General features: G+C 42.9%; 1 protein-coding gene across 4 annotated transcripts in view; it reads right to left on the bottom strand.

Moving 5' to 3' along the window:
• CRADD (CASP2 and RIPK1 domain containing adaptor with death domain) overlaps window positions 1-19,302 on the bottom strand; it is a 47,372-nt gene that overhangs the window by 22,789 nt on the left and 5,281 nt on the right. Inside the window, exon 1 of one of the 4 annotated variants that reach the window (XM_044268359.1) lies at window positions 7,993-8,028. The exons of the other annotated variants lie outside the window; for them this stretch is intronic. The gene's annotated coding sequence lies outside the window, so the exon portion shown is untranslated. Of the gene's footprint in view, window positions 1-7,992; window positions 8,029-19,302 lie in introns of those variants that run through there. 4 annotated transcript variants of the gene reach the window in all.

Below are 19,302 nucleotides of genomic sequence, written 5' to 3'. Positions count from 1 at the left end.
CAGCGGCAGAAGCGCCTGACCTGGGCTACAGAGAAGCAGCACTGGACTGTTGCTCAGTGGTCCAAAGTACTTTTTTCGGATGAAAGCAAATTTTGCATGTCATTCGGAAATCAAGGTGCCAGAGTCTGGAGGAAGACTGGGGAGAGGGAAATGCCAAAATGCCTGAAGTCCAGTGTCAAGTCCCCACAGTCAGTGATGGTCTGGGTGCCATGTCAGCTGCTGGTGTTGGTCCACTGTGTTTTATCAAGGGCAGGGTCAATGCAGCTAGCTATCAGGAGATTTTGGAGCACTTCATGCTTCCATCTGCTGAAAAGCTTTATGGAGATGAAGATTTCATTTTTCAGCACGACCTGGCACCTGCTCACAGTGCCAAAACCACTGGTAAATGGTTTACTGACCATGGTATTACTGTGCTCAATTGGCCTGCCAACTCTCCTGACCTGAACCCCATAGAGAATCTGTGGGATATTGGGAAGAGAAAGTTGAGAGACGCAAGACCCAACACTCTGGATGAGCTTAAGGCCGCTATCGAAGCATCCTGGGCCTCCATAACACCTCAGCAGTGCCACAGGCTGATTGCCTCCATGCCACGCCGCATTGAAGCAGTCATTTCTGCAAAAGGATTCCCGACCAAGTATTGAGTGCATAACTGAACATAATTATTTGAAGGTTGACTTTTTTTGTATTAAAAACACTTTTCTTTTATTGGTCGGATGAAATATGCTAATTTTTTGAAATAGGAAATTTGGGTTTTCATGAGCTGTATGCCAAAATCATCAATATTAAAACAATAAAAGGCTTGAACTACTTCAGTTGGTGTGTAATGAATCTAAAATATATGAAAGTCTACTGTTTATCAGTACTTTACAGAAAATAATGAACTTTATCACAATATGCTAATTATTTGAGAAGGACCTGTATATATAACAACAGCATCAGAATTACAAAAATGCAGGACAACTGCTATGTTAGCAAGACAGTATAGGCAAATACCTTTTTAAATATCTGCCTCCCTTAGGCCTCTTTCACACGGGCGTCAGTTTTTTTGCCCGGATAAGAGCCGGGTGCGTTGCGGGAAAATGCACGATTTTCCCGCGCAAGTGCAAAACATTGTCATGCGTTGCACTCGCGTGAGAAAAATCGCGCATGTTTGGTACCCAAACCCGAACTTTTTCACAGAAGTTCGGGCTTGGGATTGATGTTCTGAAGATTGTATTATTTTTCCTTATAACATGGTTATAAGGGAAAATAATAGTATTCTGAATACAGAATGCATAGTAAAACAGAGCTAGAGGGGTTACAAAAAATAAAAAATAATTTAACTCACCTCAGTCCACTTGATCACGAAGCCCGGCATCTCCTTGTGTCTCCTCTGCGCTGAACAGGACCTGGGGTGAGCTGCTCCATTAAATATCGGTTAAGGACCTGCGATGACGTCACTCCGGTCATCACATGGTACGTCACATGATCTTTTACCATGGTGATTCACGAAATGGCGTCACATGTGGGTTATTTATACTGCCCTGGCATTTTATGGGCCCTAAAGAGTGAGAAGAAGTCTGGAATATAAATGTCTAAAAAATGTTACGCATTTGGATTCCGTGAGGGGTATGGTGCGTCCATGTGAGATTTTATTTTTTGACACAAGTTAGTGGAATATGAGACTTTGTAAGAAAAAAAAAATATATATTTCCGCTAACTTGGGCCAAAAAAAATTCTGAATGGAGCCTTACAGGGGGGCGATCAATGACAGGGGGGTGATCAGGGAGTGTATATGGGGTGATCACCCCCCTGTCACTGATCACCCCTCTGTCATTGATCACCCCTCTGAAAGGCTCCATTCAGACGTCCATATGTTTTTTACGGATCCACGGATACATAGATCGGAACCGCAAAACACATACGGACATCTGAATGGAGCCTTACATGGGGGTGATCAATGACAGGGGGGTGATCAATGACAGGGGGGTGATCAGGGAGTGTATATGGGGTGATCACCCCCCTGTCATTGATCACCCCCCTGTAAGGCTCCATTCAGATGTCCGTATGCGTTTTGCGGATCCGATCCATGGATGCGTGGATCCGTAAAACACATGCAGACGTCTGAATGGAGCCTTACAGGGGGGTGATCATCCCATATAGACTCCCTGATCACCCCCCTGTAAGGCTCCATTCAGACGTCCGTATGCATTTTACAGATCCGATCCATGGATGCGTGGATCCGTAAAACACATACGGGCGTCTGAATGGAGCCTTACAGGGGAGTGATCAATGACAGGGGGGTGATCAATGACAGGGAAGTGATCAGGAAGTCTATATGCGTGATCACCCCCTTGTCATTGATCACCCCCCGTAAGGCTCCATTCAGACGTCCGTATGCGTTTTGCGGATCCGATCCATGTATCAGTGGATCCGTAAAAATCATACGGACGACTGAATGGAGCCTTAAAGAGGGGTGATCAATGACAGGGGGGTGATCAGGGAAGCTATATGGGTAATCACCTCCCTGTCATTGATCACCCCCCTGTAAGGCTCTATTCAGACGTCCGTATGTGTTTTGCAGATCCGATCCATGTATCCATGAATCCGTAAAAATCATACGGACGTCTGAATGGAGCCTTATAGGGGGGTGATCAATGACAGGGGGGTGATCAATGACAGGGGGGTGATCAGGGAGTCTATATGGGGTGATCAGTGGTTTATAAAGGGTTAATAAGGGACAGGGGGGGTGTAGTGTAGTGTAGTGGTGTTTGGTGCTACTTTACTGAGCTGCCTGTGTCCTCTGGTGGTCGATCCAAATAAAAGGGACCACCAGAGGACCAGGTAGCAGGTATATTAGACGCTGTTATCAAAACAGCGTCTAATATACCTGTTAGGGGTTAAAAAAAAAATCACATCTCCAGCCTGCCAGCGAGCGATCGCCGCTGGCAGGCTGGAGATCCACTCGCTTACCTTCCATTCCTGTGAGCGCGCGCGCCTGTGTGCGCACGTTCACAGGAAATCTCGGCTCACGCGAGATGACGCCTATTGGCGTTAGCGTAGCCTGGGAGAGCCGCCGCAATGACGCCTTTCGGCGTTAGCGTGGCGGCAAGTGGTTAATGCAGCAGCTCACCCCAGGTCCTGTTCAGCAGCAGAGGAGACACAAGGAGATGTCGGGCTTCGCGATCAAGTGGACTAAGGCGAGTTAAATTATTTTATTTATTTTTTTAACCCCTCTAGCGCTGTTTTACTATGCATTCTGTATTCAGAATGCTATTATTTTCCCTTATAACCATGTTATAAGGGAAAATAATAATGATCGGGTCTCCATCCCGATCGTCTCCTAGCAACCGTGTGTGCAAATCGCACCGCATCCGTACTTGCTTGCGGATGCCATCCGATTTTCACGCACCCCATTCACTTTATGGGGCCTGCGTCACGTCAAAATCGGACAATATAGAGCATGCTGCGATTTCCACTGAACGCACAAGTGATGCGTTAAAAACAACGCTCATGTGCACAGCCCCATAGAAATGAATGGGTCAGGTTTTAGTGCGGGTGCCATACGTTCGCCGCACGGATCGCACCTGCACGGAAAACTCGCCAGTGTGAAAGGAGCCTTATAGGTGGATAGCTTCACTTCTCATCTGTATGTACCACCAATAAGAATGTGGCGTATGTTCAAGACAGTAACAGAGTTACCTATCTAAAAACATTCTTCCTCCAATTTCCTATGAAAATGTTATTAACATTCTTTCTCCAATTTCCTAAGCTGCAAAAACCAGTGTCAGGCAGCTGCTGCCAAGGCCAACAAGATAATGGGTTGCATCAGAAGGGGCATAGATTCCCGTGATAAGAACATAGTCCTACCACTTTACAAATCGCTAGTCAGACCACACATGGAGTACTGTGTACAGTTCTGGGCTCCTGTAAACAAGGCAGACATAGCAGAGCTGGAGAAGGTCCAGAGGAGGGCATGTAAAGTAATAACTGGAATGGGGCAACTACAGTATCCTGAAAGATTATCAAAATTAGGGTTATTCACTTTAGAAAAAAGACGACTGAGGGGAGATCTATTTAATATGTATAAATATATCAGGGGTCAGTACAGAGATCTATCCCATCATCTATTTATCCCCAGGACTGTGACTGTGACGAGGGGACATCATCTGAGTCTGGAGGAAAGAAGGTTTGTACACAAACATAGAAAAGGATTCTTTACGGTAAGAGCAGTGAGAATATGGAACTCTCTGCCTGAGGAGGTGGTGATGGTGAGTACAATAAAGGAATTCAAGAGGGGCCTGGATGTATTTCTGGAGTGTAATATTACAGGCCATAGCTACTAGAGAGGGGTCGTTGATCCAGGGAGTTATTCTGATGGCCTGATTGGAGTCGGGAAGGAAGTTTATAGTCCCCTAAAGTGGAGAAAATTTGCTTCTACCTCACAGGGTTTTTTGTTTTGTTTTTGCCTTCCTCTGGATCAACTTGCGGGATAACAGGCCGAACTGGATGGACAAATGTCTTTTTTCGGCCTTATGTACTATGTTACTAATTTGAATAAAACCATATATACACATTATTTCATCCTATAATAATTTTGCACTCGGCATGCTCACTACACCACTAGATGCATGCTTTAAGGGATCAATTTTTTTTATTAAATGGAGTGATTTATAAGGGTTTTCTATCATTTTTGCAGCTCAATGCCATTGGTGTGCAATGAGGCCTGAAACATTTTCAATTTATTTTCTGAAAGCCACCAGGTGCTCCTTCACCTGTGTCAAGCCATAAGATTAGGGCCACAATAGGGATATTTCTGAAGACAAAATAAATTGGTTGATACAGTTCAGGGTGTACAAAAAAAAACAAAAAAAACTTGTATTTAAATTAACACATGTACACAAAATAAAAATATTATGATATTTTTATTTTTCACCTTCTTAGCATTAATTTCTTTAAAAAACTGTGGGGTGGGGGGATTTGGAGGGGTCAAAAAACCCATTACAAACCTAGATGAATATGTTAAGGGGTCTAGTTTTCATAAAGGGATCACTTTTGGGGGTTCTACTATTCTGACACGTACAAGCCTCTGCTTGCTGCAGGAAAAAATATGTACTTTAAAATTAATGTTATGTGCAGCCAAAATAAATATTTGAAAATATATTTCTGATACAAATATTGAATAATATTTATGTATATACATGAAATATTGCAGTTGAAAATAGGAAAATATGCCAACTTTGACAAATTTTCATACATTTTTACATTTTGTAGAATAAACATATGCAGATTATAGCTGTAAAATGTTACCACTAGTGTAAAGTACAAGATGTGACGAGAAAACATCAGAATTAGGCCTTTTGCACACAGCCATTGTTTGTTTGTTCCATGCACTGGGGGCCGCAATTTGCGGTTTCCAATGCATGGGCACTATCCGGCTGCCGCAACGGATCCAGACACATTCAACTTGAATGGGTCCGTGATCCGTCCGCACTGCAAAAAAATAGAACAGGTTCTATTTATTTTTAAGGTGCAGAGACACAGAGCTTCCGTGGCCAATCGCACCACAGAGCTCACAGCCTGGGAGTTTTTTTTCTCCCAGGCTGTGAGCTCTGCGCTGCGCTTGGCCAGAGCTACAGCCTGGGAGAAGAAGACGCCCAGGAGAACAAGGGCAGTCCCCTCCGCCTACTATAACCAAGTGACTGAACATACAGGAGGGCATAGCAGGAGAACGGAGTGGCGCCCAGGGATAATAATAAGTGCAGTGAGATCCCTGGGCGCCGCTGTACAGATCATGACACTTCGTTCACATTTTTTTGCCAGATGAAAGGTCCTCTTTAAATGTCAATGGATAGTTTGATCTGACACTGATGCACCCTGAGCCTGCAGCCTTTTTCATACATACATGTTTCATCGGTGAAGATGTCCGTGAAGGATCAGTGTTTGGTCTGTGTGTCCGTTTTTACTAAGGGATATTATATGCAAAGACATATTTGTTATCATAGTGTCTGTAATGACTGTCTTTATAAAAATACTCAATCCCGTCGGATGAACAGTCCTGTCGCTATTTCGCCGTGCCGCGGGACTGCAGCTCTGTCCCCAGGGGCGGAGCTACGGCGCATAACGGTGAGAGGCCGCCGGACTAAAAAGTCAGACATGCAGCACATACAGCCTGTCTGATCCGTCCTGCCGCTAGTGTGAATGTACCCTTCAAGTTTCTTCCTCAGTGGTTACAATGATGTGAAAATATAGGACCAATTGCTCCTTTGGGGCTCATGCACACAAACATATTTTCTTTCCGCTCCATTCAGTTTTTTTGGGCCGATCGTATGTGAAACCATTCACTTCAATGGGTCCACAAAAACAATGGATGGTACTCTGTGTGCATTCCGTATTTCTGTTCTGCAAAAAAGTAGTGCATGTCCTATTATTGGCCGCAATTCACGGTCGGGGGCCCCATTCAAGTCAATGGGTCCGCAAAAAATATGGAACAAATCCGTATTTCATGGATCCATACTGTAGAAATGCTATGCCCAGCCAATATTGCTCATGTGTTTGGTGATTAATAAGGTACCGCTTCCAATCCCCAAAAAAATGATCTCATACGAAAACCATACGAATATGTTTTGTGGAATAACGGAAGAGGACTTAAATCAGAGAAAAAAAATAAACGTCAGATACGGAGCAACGGATCCATGAAAAACTGACAGCAAAAAAACGGTCGTGTTCATGAGCCCTTATATGGAACTTTGCTGATTTTAAAAAATGAACATAAAACAAAAAAATATAAAGATAAACAATAAGGATGAGCGAATTTCATATTTAGAAATTTGAGTTCAGGTTCATGTTGTGGTTTTACTGAATTGGATTTAGTTATCACAGACCATAACGCAATTCCATGACGCAACCACAAATTGAACATTCTTTGAACGACTTGTATGTAGATTATTGGCAAGTCAATATATAATTATTGGAACATTTGGAAGATTCAAGTATAATACGCTGCAGACAGACACCACGTAGTAAAATCAAGTGGTCACATTTTGGAGTACTCCTGTAATTTAGGTATATGCGTGAGCTCCGCATTCAAAGTACCTATATAATCATGCTAATATGTTGACATGCAATTAGGATATGTATAATAATATTCAGCAGGCAAATACATTTTAATAATTGTAATATATGCAAAAATACTGTGAGCCAGTCTGATTGTTTTTTTGAATTACTTGGCTTTCAGTTGGTACCTGAAGGACTGGGCTCCAGTAGGTTGCTGGTGAGCTTCTCTAAATTGTTTATTGTTAAAAGTGAATATTAGACTGTTAAAAAAAAAAAACTGAATTAGAGTTACCGGTAATTCCGTTTCCATGAATCCACCATGACGGCACACATGAGAGATTGACCCCTTACCCCTGTATCCCTGGGTGGGATATTGTGTCGTCATGCTGGATTCATGGAAATTGAATTACCGGTAAATCTAATTCCACCATGATGGCACACATTAGGCTACTTTCACGCTAGCGTTCAGGGCTCCGCTTGTGAGTTCCGTTTGAAGGCTCTCACAAGCGGCCCCGAATGCATCCCCACTACTCTAATGCATTCTGAGTGGATGCGGATCCGCTCAGAATGCCTCAGTCTGGCACCGTTTGTCCTCCGGTCCGCTCAGCAGGCGGAGGCAAACGGATCCGTCCAGACTTACAATGTAAGTCAATGGGGACAGATCCGTTTGAATTTGACACAATATGGCTAAATTTTCAAACGGATCCGTCCTCCATTGACTTTCAATGTAAAGTCTGGACGGATCCGTCTGAGCAACTTTCACACTTTTAATTTTTTCTAAACTATAATGCAGACGGATCCGTTCAGAACGGATCCCATCGTCTGCATTATAGGAGCGGATCCGTCTGTGCAGACACCAGACGGATCCGCTCTGAACGCAAGTGTGAAAGTAGCCTTAGAGACCTACCAGATTACGAACATTAAAGGGGTTTTCCCACTTTGCTGAATCAGCCTCACCTGCAGTCACTCTGCTGGTAACTTCCTGCTTTTCTGCAGATAAGGCTGGGCGGGCTTAGGCAGCTAGAGTGAAGGCCGGCCATGCCTCTTTATGACTTTATCACACTGAAAGCTGATTCCTGCGTGCTCCTTCATGTGAAGACTATGACTCATCAGGCTCACTGGCTCCCGGCAGTGTCTGTGAAGCTTATCTCTCCTGGTGTGGATTGCTATCACTCAGCAAGCAATGCTAAATGATCTTACAGAGTTGCATTTTAATGTCCTGAATACTATCCACAGATAAAACTTTCCAAATATATTCAACACTATATCTGTGCATCAAAAACTGTAATTTACTACAGCACAAATGCATGACACCTTGTATAAATATGATTTTAGTTTTTTACTCCCCTAAAACAACCACTGAACAGCACAGATGCTGTATTCTTACCATTATAGCTGTACTAAATTGAGTAATAACATTCATATCCAACTTTTCTATATATCAGCGTATTCCCCTCCCCCCATGTCATCTAGATTTCCACTTTTCTCTGTCATACCTTGCTAATCCACTCCCCTGTTATCCCTGTGGGTGCTTGCCACACGATTAGCTCTGCTACATTTTATGGTTTTCCATACAATTCATAAACTTGCCCCCAGTTTCCATAAAATCCATATAGTTGCCCCCAGTGTTCATCCATTTCATATAGTTGCCCCCAGTGTCCATCCATTTCATATAGTTGCCCCCAGTGTCCATCCATTTCATATAGTTGCCCCCAGTGTACATAAAATTCATATATTTGCCCCCAGTGTACATAAAATTCATATATTTGCCCCCAGTGTCCAAAAAATGCATATATTTGCCACCAGTGTGCATAAAATTCATATAGTTGCCCCCAGTGTCCATACAATTCATATAGTTGCCCCCAGTGTCCATACATATAATATAGTTGCCCCCAGTGTCCATACATATAATATAGTTGCCCCCAGTGTCCATACATATAATATAGTTGCCCCCAGTGTCCGTAGATATAATATAGTTGCCCCAGGTGTACATAAAAATGACCCCATTGAATTCACTATGAACCCCCTTTATTGCCGAATATTCTAGAATCGTTGGTGGATTAGTGGGCCAGTAGATATTATACTTACAGTATCCCGTTCCTCCGACGTCCGTCCGCTCACTCCGCTGACTCACCCGAACTGTTCAGATGCCCGCGCATGCGCAGCTCTATGTGAGACGCGGTGGATAGAGATGCGCGGATGTACGCGTTCATGTAAAAGAGGAGAGGCCGGCCGATAAATTTGTTAGCCTGTGGTGCGCAGGAGCGGCAAAAAGATGCAGCCGGCGAAAAAAGAGGCCGTATCCATGGGATACCTTTGTAAACAATCCTTTGTAATAGAAGCAATTTTAGCAAGTTTGAAACGTTTTTTTAAAAGACATGTATAGAAAGAAATGTTCAATGGGGGAAAATAATTTAGGATACACCTATTTAATGAAGTGGGACAACCCCTTTAAGGGGAGGGGGGGGGGGGCTATGGCTTGTAAAACTTTCCTCCTGAAAGAAAGATCTGACGATCTATAGTGTTTTACAAAAGTATTCATACTAGACCATGTGGCTGCTCTGCATATTTGTTCTGATTTTTCTGCATAAGATGAGGAAATTGCCCTTGTAGAATGGGCTTTAACTCCTACGGGGAAACTAATACCCTGAATATTTTAACAATCGTAAATAGTCAGTCTGATCCATCTAGCGATGGTTGCCATTGATACAGCTTTGCCCTTATTATTTCCTTGGAATTGGATAAGTAAATTATCCACCTGGTGCAAGTCCTTGGTGTTTTCTAGATATTTGAAGACAGTTCTTCTGACATCCAGGCAGTGAAATTGCTTCTCCCCAGGATTTTTTGGGTTTGCACAGAAGGAAGGTAATATTATTTCTTGGTTTCTGTGGGAATCGGTTACTACCTTGGGTAAAAACCCTGGATCTAGTTTGAGGGTTATCCTGTCTTCTTGTATAGTGAGGTATGGTTCCCGAATTGAAAGAGCCTGGATTTCGCTTAACCTCTTTAGCTGATGATATGGCTATCAGGAAAGCTGTTCTCTGTGAAAGGTTCTTTAAGGAGATGTCTTCTAAAGGTTCAAATTGAGCCCCTGTCAGTCCTTTAAGAACCGTATTTAAGTCCCAAGAAGGCATCGGGGGTCTGATTGAAGGTCTTAGTCTAGATGCAGATCTAATAAATCTCCTGATCCATCTATGACTGGCCAGTTCACTGTCAAAGAAAGCACTTAGGGCTGAAATCTGATCCTTCAGGGTAGAAGGTCTGAGGCCTAGTTCTAGACCCTTTTGAAGAAAGTCTAGGATCTTCTGGATATTGGGCTCTGAATAGTTAGGTGTGTCCTCTCCACTCCAGATGCAGATATTTTTTTTCCCATATTTTGAGGTAAATGGCACCAGTAACCTTTTTCCTACTTGCCTTGAGATATTACCTTTTCAGAAAGACCCTTGCGTCTTAGGATGTCGGATTCAGGATCCATGCTGTTAGTTTGAAGAGTTCTGGATGTGGATGCGAGATCGGGCCCTGGACCAAAGTATCTTTCCTGAGTGGAAGAGTTAAAGGTTCCTGTGGAGATAGTTTCAGTAGTATGGAGAACCAACTTTTCTTGGGCCAGAACGGGGTTATTAGGATTTGTTTTGCCGACTCCTGCATGGCTTTCTCTAGAACCCTGGGTATTAGCTGGAATGGGGGAAAGGCATACGCGAGGTCCCAATTCCAGTTTTGGGAAAACGCATCTATTGCCCAAGGATTGTCCCTTGGGTTCAGGGAGCAAAACAATGGGACTTTTGCGTTTAGTTTGGATGTGAATAGGTCTATTGATGGGAGACCCCACTTTTCTACCACTAGGTCGAATATTTCACCGTTTAAGTGCCATTCTCCCTGATCTATGGTGGTTCTGCTCAGAAAATCTGCTATTAAGTTTTGTTCTTCTTTTAGGTGAATGGCCAAGATAGATTTTACTTTTCTCTCTGCACAGGAGAATATTTTTGTGGATAGATTCTGAAGTCTTACTGATCTTGTACCCCCCTGATGTTTTAGGTAGGATACTGTTGTCACATTGTCCGAGAAGAATTTTATGCCGTTGTTTACTATTTGTGCTGAGGCCGCCTTCAAGGTCTCTCATACTGCTGAGTTCCTGATAGCAATGCGATCCTCAAACTATCTCCGTAGACCAGATTCCTTGATAGAGCTCCGTTTTGACGTTTGCTCTCTATCCTGTGCCGCTCGCGGAGGTCTGGATAATTATAGCTGGTGTTTGCCATTCTACGCCCTTCCTTAGCTTTTTTTTTTTTTTTAATTCAACCACCAGAGTGTGGAGCTTTTTACGTGCCATGGGATCCGAATCCTTTGGTCTAGTGATGACTGGTGCTTGTCCTACTTCTTCAGGAGCCAAGCCTGGAGGGTTCTGTAGTGGGCCTGACACCATGGAACTGCAACAATACAGGCTGTCATCTGCCCTAAGAGACTCATTGTCTCCCGGATGGAATAAACCCGCCTTTTTAAAAACCCTCTGACTGTTTTTTGTATTTTTCCCATCCTTTCTTCTGGAAGGAAGGAAGTCTGTTCTGTGGAGTCCAAAAGAACTCCCAGAAATGTTACCCTTATTTTTGGTGATAGGCAGGACTTGTTTAAGTTTATTATCCAGATATTTTAAAAGGTCTCAAAACCTGTCTTGATCTATTTTTATTTGTTGTTCTGAGTCTGATACGATTAGGAAGTTGTCTAAGTAGGGGACGATTGTAATACCCAGAGTTCTCAAAAGGGCAACAATTTGGTGAATATTCTGGGGGCCGATGATGTTCCGAAGGGGAGGGCGATGAATTGAAAATGGGCTAGGTTCCCTATGTGATCTTTTATGGCGAACCTTAGGTATTTTTGAGACTCGATACAGATCGGGACGTGCTAGTACGCGTCTTTCAGATCGACTGTACACATCAGGGCGTTTCTTTTTATTAGAAGGATGGTGGAGCTCAGGGATTCCATCTTGAATTTTCTGTAGGTAACATGCTTTTTTTTTTTAGGTCCTTTAAGTTTATTATCAAATCGATAAGTGCCACCGCTTTTTTTTTTTTTTTTACTAGGAGTAGGTTTGAGTAATAGCCTTGCCCCTGTTGAGATAGAGGGTCTGGAACTACTCCTCCTAATTTTTGGATATCCTGAATTTTTTCCCAAATCAACGGTAACTGTGCCAGATTATGAGAGATTTAGAATTTTTTTTTTTTTTTTGGGGGGGGGGGGGGACTCTATCCTGTACCCATCTTATATTAAGTTTAAACCCAAGGATTTGAAGTTACGGATTTCCACTGCGGGTAGAAGGTTTTTAGTCTTCCCCAATCCTGGCGTCATTGTTTGTCGCTGGATTTGTTTTGGGGATTAAGAAGATATCCTCTACCCCGCCCCCCTTTTGCATAGCTCCAGCGGCCCGTTTTTTCCTTTTCCACGAAAGGATTTTCCCTAACTTAATTTTGGATGCTAAATCCCCCCCCCCCCAGGATTTCATCTAAAGAGCTCTTCTGGCGGCATTGGATAAAGCCGTGTCTTTAGCTGAAAACCGAATAGTTTCTGCTGATGCATCAGCTAGGAAGCCTGTCGCTGATTTCAATAATGGTAATCTAATATCTGTTCCCGCAATGTTTTATTAATTAGATGTCTCTCTAGTTCATTCAACCAGAGATACAGCGATCTAGCCACTGAGGTTGCGGCGATATTTGTTTTGAGGCAATACATTGCTGCTTCCCAAGACTTCCTCAGGAGGCTATCCGCTTTTCTTTCCATGGCATCTTAATTGGGAAGAATCTTAAAAAGGTAGTGAGGTTTATTTTCTATTTATCTTTTGCTACCTAGATGTCAATTTTAGGTATTTCGTCAAACACCTTAGATTCAGTAGGATCAAATAATAACCTGTTTTTGAATTCCTTAGAAATGCCTAATTGTTTCTCAGGGGATGCCCACTCGTCCATAATCATTTCTTTAATATTTTCATTTATGAGAAAAACTCTAAAACATTTAGTTTTTAATTCCCTCAAACATCTCCTCCTGAACTGAGCGAGGTTTTTTGACCTCCTCTACACCCATCGTGTCTCTAACCGCTTTTAAAAGGTCATTCATCTCAGCTATGGAGAAAAATATTTTTTTTGATTTATCTGTTATTTACTCTTCTGATAAGGGATGCTAGTTTTCATCTCTTTTAGATGAGGAAGCCTCCTCCTCCAACCCGTCAGAGTCTGAGGAGGATACATCTATCAATTTTTGGCGTTTTGGCGGAGGCGCTGGAAGGGCTTCTTTGCGAAAGGATGCCAATGAAGATCTAACTTCCTCTTGGATCATAGACTTGAATTCCTGCATGATAGACGGCTGTTCATCTCTCACAATCTTTGCAATACACTCCTTACAGAGCTTTTTAGTATATTTATCAGGAAGTTTAGCACAGCATTGGATGCATCTCATAGTCTTCCTGGGTTTCTTCAAGGTTTGTTTAGAGACCTATTAGAGAGCAGCTGTATTAATGCAGGATTCAATGTATAGTACATCAACAGAAAGTGCGGTATACATTGAATGTGGGGTACCAGCCCAAGGGGAGGCATTCTATAGGAGTTAACTAAACCACTTACTATAATCCCCACTATAGACCGTTTCCTTGGTGGGTCTGCTGCCACTACACAGAAGTATACACTCACAGTTTGAAGAGTCATGCTCTTTGGGCTGCTGCAGCTCCTGGTCCGACATGCGGCTGTGTCAGCAAGGAATGGAGCTTTTTTAAATCCCCTGCCTGAGATAAAGTCACTTCCGGGTATACTCCTCAACCCAGAAGTGACGTCAGACGCCCGCACATGTGCGGCGTCTCAGCCAGCTGATCTTACTAGGAGATAGAAGGCCCGTTGCAGCCGCAGGGCAGGCTCCTGATTAACAGGGAGCGTGACCCTGCCGTCTCCCTTTCAGCTTTGGCATGCACCTCCGGAGAGCAGGGGACGTACCCAGAACGAGATGACTGCAAGGGAAGCGCCGAGCTGCCGATGTAGCTCCCAAGTACACTGAAAATAAAAAATAAGGGGTACACAATATGTTTCACCTCGCTGACTGGCAGAGAGGACTTTCTATGTCCTGGCCACTGTAGGGACAGGAACACACTGGTGTATGGTGGTGGGAGGGGTCAATTTAACCTTTCTCTGTTCCTGCCCCTAGAGAGGTGAGGGGTAAATCTCTCATGTGTGCAGTCATGGTGGTGAAATGGAAAATAGCAGTGTTTGTATTCTTCTTTACAAACTCAAACATTCACTATATAAACTGAAAAAAGCTGAAGATTTTTGCTTTCCTTTGAATCATTTTACTAATATTTAGTTGTATAACCACTGTTTCTGAGAACTGCTGTATATCTGTGTTGCATGGAGTCAACCAACTTCTTGCACCTGTAAACAGGTATTCGAGCCCAGGATGATTGGACTACATTCCACAGTTCTTCTCCATTTCTTGGTTTTGCCTCAGAAACAAATTTATTTTATGTGGCACCACAAGTTTTCTATTGGATTAAGATCCGCGGATTGGGCTGACCACTCCATAACGTCAATCTTGTTGGTCTGGAACCAAGATGTTGCACGTTAACTGGTGTGTTTGGGGTTGTCTTGTTGGAACACCCATTTCAAGGGCATTTCCTCTTCAGCATAAGGCAGCATGACCTCTTCAAGTATTCTGATGAATTCAAACTGATCCATGATCCCTGGTATGCGATAAATAGGACCAACACCCTAGTATGAGAAACATCCCCATATCATGATGCTTGCGCCACCATGCTGCACTGTCTTCACAGTGTACTGTGGCTTGAATTCAGTGTTTGGGGGCTGTCTGACAAACTGTCTCCGGCCACTAGACCCCAAAAAGAACGATCTTACTTTCATCAGTTCACAAAATGTCTCTTTAGGCCAGTCATTGTGCTCTTTGGCGAATTGTAACCTCTTCAGCACATGTCTTTTTTTCAACAGTGGGACTTTGCGGGGGCTTCTTTCAGCTTGGCTTCACATAGGCGTCTTCTAATTGTAACAGTACTCACAGGTAACTTTAGACCTTCTTTGATCTTCCTGGAGCTGATTGTTGGCAAAGTCCTTGCCATTTGGGCTATTCTTCTATTCATTCGAATGGCAGTTTTTCGGTTTCTTCCACGTCTTTCAGGTTTTGGTTGCCATTTCAAAGCATTTGCAATCATTTTAGCTGAGCAGCCTATAATTTTCTGCACTTCTATGTTTTCCCCTCTCCAATCAACGTTTTAATCAAGGTACGCTGTTCTTCTGAACAATGTCTGGAACAACCCATTTTCCTCAGAATTTCAGAATCACTGTAAACAGCATGCACAACATTTGCTGCCTTCCTTCCTTAAATAAGGACAATAATTGCCACCTGTTTTTCAAAGAATGAATGACCTCACTCATTGAACTCCACTCTGCTATTATTTTGAACATGCCCCTTTCAATATGTGATTGAATTACAGAGAATCAGCAGCATGCATGTCATGACTGTTGGGTCTGTTACTATTACTCTACTACACCTGCTAGTAAATTATTTGCCATATAGAAATATCATCATCATCATCAGGTTAGTGATGTTGGACTGCTATTACTTTGAACACAACTGTATATAAAATGAGAATGCTTGGAGTGGGAGAAAATGTCTGTATGTGGGTAATTAACTGGCTGAGTAATAGAAAACGTTGAAATGAATGAATGGAGGAGAATAGCAGAAGACAGGAGCTCACCAAAACAGGTATCGTGTGCAGGAAAGACCCAGGGTAGCGCCACCCTGGGTCTTTCCTGCACACGGTACCTGTTTTGGTGAGCTCCTGTCTTCTGCTATTCTCCTCCATTCATTCATTTCATATGAATTCTGGTTTGCAGCATACTTCCATCTTTATTTTCTGTCTGCATACCTGGCTTTTATTCATTGAGGGGACATGCGCTGACAGGTGTCTCACCTGGTACCTTACTGCTTTTACATTTTGTACATGGGTTTGATTATTTATTTTGCATGCGATTCCCATGTCATACATATATTACGTACCATGTTTTGTGATCCGTGTGCTTTTTCTTCCCAGGGTGGCGTTTTCTTTTTTGTCCTCAGCCCCCATTTCATCATGTTTATGGCATCATATTTATTTATCCATTATTCCCATTTATGTCAATTTTAATCATGTCTTAATAAAGCATATATATTTTTTGGTATTATGAGCTCCCATCTGTTCGTTTTCGCGACAGCAGTATGTAGTGCAGTGTGTGATCATCATACACTGCACCACATACAATATTCACACACTCATGCATATAGTGTGTAGTAAAAGCAGGCAGGCTATTATAGCCAAGTGGTAAAGTACAGGGTTAATTCCGCTGGACTTTATCACTTGGCTATAATTGCCTGATGGCATTTAGATTAGTAATGGTTCCACAACATAAATATCCACCTCTTGGGCCACATTCACATCAGCGCTATTTATTTCTATTGTTCTGCTCTGTTAGATGAGCAGAGCAACAAAAATAACATAAGTGCTGCGTTTTTGTGATATGTTCAACGTACACAAAAAAACTTCTAAATTTACGGACGTCTCAGACAGATGGCATTTTTTTTTCTTTTTGCAGAACTCTGCAGGATGGGAAAGCGTAGTATACCATGTTATTCCATTCTGCAAACTTCAGCAAAAATAATAATGATTATATATATATATATATATATATATATATATATAAATAAATAAATAAATAAATGTAGGCCTAACTGACAGGGAAGAAGCTGAGCAGACTCTGCCAACTATGATGGGATCCGTTCAGTTTCCGTTCGGGATCTGTCTTTTTACCAGACAAAAAAAGTCCTGCATATATAATGCTTTTTGTCCGGTCTTTTGACAGAATATGCAACAGAGGCTCCAACGCAGCTGTGAGCAAGTGTAGGTCTACGTATTATGTATTTGAATTACCACAACTTTCCTACTCCTCCTCGAATAAAAATACTCCTCAAAAATGGTCAGAGGGGTATTTTTACTCTTCTGGAAAAAACATAGTGCGACCTCTGGGTGACTGTATTTGTGAGTTATAACCTCCCTTCTGATCCTTAGCTGTGTCAGCACTCCAACTGACACAGGGAAGGAAGTCATAGAGGCTCCCATAGGAATACATAGAGAAACTGTCTCCCTGTTCAAACATAAGATGCCGTGTTAGTAATCATGCACATAACCATAGTTTTGGTCCATATCCGATCCACATTTTCGCAAGATCGGACCCATTCATTTCAATGGGGATGCAAAAGATGGGAACAGCACACAGTGCGCTATCCGCAAGTCCGTTTAACTCACCTTAATCCACTTGATCGCGCAGCCCAGCTTCTCTTCTGTCTTCTTTTTTGCTGTGTGCAGGAAAAGGACCTGTGGTGACGTCACTCCAGTCATCACATGGTCCGTCACATGATCTTTTACCATGGTAATGGATCATGTGTTGGCCCATGTGATGACCTGAGTGACGTCACCACAGGTCCTTTTCCTGCACACAGCAAAAAAGAAGACAGAAGAGAAGCCATGCTGCGCGATCAAATGGATTAAAGTGAGTTAAATTATTTATTTTTTAACCCCTCCAGCGCTATTGTACTATGCATTCTGTATTCAGAATGCTATTATTTTCCCTTATAACCATGTTATAAGGGAAAATAATACTATCTACAGAACACCGATCCCAAGCCCGAACTTCTGTGAACTTCATGTTCCCGCAACGCACCTGCTCCTTTTCCCGCAACGCCCGTCTGAAAGAGGCCTAAGAGTGCTGGTCAGTTGACACAGCTGAGGATCAGCAGGGAGGGGATAACTCACAAATAGTCTGTGGTGAGAAGACTACCTTCACTAAAGTTTGCATCATGTAGGTCAGAGAACAAAAAATTTTGCGGGAGTGCTTCTTTAACCCAATTCCTGACCAGTGTCATACTAGTATGGCGCTGGCCGGGTCTTTAAACATGGCGTCCACTCCTGACATACGCGGCTCATGACCGTGACTGTCGATAATGCCGGTCATATAACACTTCAATTGCCGTGGTCAATCCTGACCACAGCATCTGAGCGCGTGCAAACCAGGAAGCACATATTTCCGGGTACGCTCCAGCTCCCTCTGGCGGCGATCGGAGGAGCCAGAGCTTGTATACAGCAGCCTGAAAGGAGACTGCCGCAGTGTTTCCTATAGAACCCCTGTCAAAATGGACCATTTGCCTTTTTTGGTCATTTCATTTCACACAAAAAAAATTAAATAAAACGTGATCAAAACTCAAGAGAAACTATACATATATAGTATCGTCGGATGCATACTGACCTGTAGAATGAAAGTAACTGGGTCAGTTTTATCAACCATCAAACGCCGTAAATAACTTAAAACTGTGGTAGAATTGCTTTTGTTTCCAATTCCACCCCATTTGGATTTTTTTCCTGCTTCCCACTACATCATATGCATTATTAAATGGTGCCATTACAAAGTACAACTTGTTCCGCAATAAACAAGCCCTTATATGGCTATGTGAACGGAAAAATAAAAAGTTATGGCTCTGGGAGGGCAGGGGGCGCAAAACTAAAAAACTCAGGGGTCGAATGGGTTAAAGCCTCATGCACATTACCGTATCCATTTTGCTATCTGAAAAATACAAAATGCTGTGTTGCATCTGCCTTTTTTTATTCAGACCCACTGACTTTGGGTCCACAGTCTGCGTTCAAGTAAAGGACATATTCTAACGTTTTGCAGAATAAATGAAAGAAAGCAAACAGATAATCTGTGTGCTTTCTGCATCCATATGTCCATTCCTCGAAAAAAAAAAAATATAAACATTTTGTTGACATATGCTGACCGCAGACCCATGGAAAACAATGGAGCACATTTATTAAGACTGCCGTTTTAGACACTGGCCTTAATAAAGCCCAGTGCTGCTGGTGAATCAGCCGCAGTTATGTCGAGGCACGACCTCTACATAACTTCGGTCAGGGGCGTACATAGAAATCATTGGGCCCCATAGCACGAATCTTAATGGGGCCCCACTAACTCCGTCCACTGGCCCATCCCACCACCTGCCCTGGCTTCTCCCCTGCCATACCCCCAGCAGTTGCAGCCATGTAGACATTAGGAGCTACTTTCACACTTGCGTTTCTATTTTCCGGTATTAAGATCCGTCATAGGGTCTCAATACCGGGAAAAAAAAAACACTTTTGATTGTCCCCATTCATTGTCTGAGGGCACTGTCCACTATAAGCAGCACACAGGCACAGCTCAT

Source organism: Bufo gargarizans, chromosome 9, assembly GCF_014858855.1.
Source record: "Bufo gargarizans isolate SCDJY-AF-19 chromosome 9, ASM1485885v1, whole genome shotgun sequence".
In the NCBI taxonomy this organism is placed as follows: Eukaryota; Metazoa; Chordata; class Amphibia; order Anura; family Bufonidae; genus Bufo; species Bufo gargarizans.
The sequence above is the reverse complement of the archived record's forward strand: the minus strand, read 5'-3'. Positions and strand labels throughout refer to the sequence as shown.